This window comes from Passer domesticus, chromosome 15 (assembly GCF_036417665.1).
Source record: "Passer domesticus isolate bPasDom1 chromosome 15, bPasDom1.hap1, whole genome shotgun sequence".
Lineage (NCBI taxonomy): Eukaryota > Metazoa > Chordata > Aves > Passeriformes > Passeridae > Passer > Passer domesticus.
In genome coordinates, this window is record NC_087488.1 from 9,486,037 (window position 1) to 9,486,963 (window position 927).

Below are 927 nucleotides of genomic sequence, written 5' to 3' on the forward strand. Positions count from 1 at the left end.
AAAAAAAAAAAAAGTTTCCTTGTGGCTGTGGGAGGGGCAAGGGATGTTCTAAGGAAAGCACATGGCTCTGTGGCCTTCCCACAGCATCGCTTTCCACAGGGAGCTGGAAGCAGGATGAGGTGATTTGCAACCTGACAGCTCCAGACTTAAAAATTAAATGTTTGTTAAAAGGTTTGACCAGGAGGTGAGGGATTTTTTTCCTGTGATAAAGTTGAAAGTTATCATTCCAGAAGTTATTAAATACAGCTGATGGAATAGTCACACACTCCTAATTTCCAACCCTAAGTTCACTGTGCTGGGCTGAGCTCTCTCTTTATCTTGGGATTTGGAAGTTGGGAGTTGCTGCGTGGAGGAGCAGGCACAAATACAGGAAAGCAGGAGAATTCCCAGAAGCAGCAGTGAGCAGGCAGGAGCTGCTTGTGTCAGTGTCATTAATGACTACATTTAAAGCAACCTGAAAATTAAAGCTATTATTCAGCAAGATGAATGCAGCCAATTTTTTCTCACACTAAGGTATCCTGGCCACTTCAAGTGAGCCTGGCATTCCTTTGGCTGCAGCTATTGCAAGCTGGCATACACAGTAACATCAGTGCTATTGCAGAATGTGAAAGGGAGCCAGTGCCTTCAGCAGCACAGGCAGCCCCTGCTGCTGAGCCAGCCCAGCAGAGAGCAGGAGCGCAGGCAGCTCAGGGCAGGGGGTGAAGGGCAGACTGACCCCAGCACTCATCCCTCTCTAAGGATTCACTCCTGTTCAGGCTGTTCACATTCACCATCTCCTTGTTGCAGACACTTGCACTGCAAAGTTGAAAAAAAACCAGCTAGTTTTCCTTCCACACACTTTAAAATTATGTGGTCACCTCTCTGCCAGGATTTAGTGAGCATCCAGGAGTCCTGCTTGAGAAATAAATAAAACTAGCAAGAGTCCTA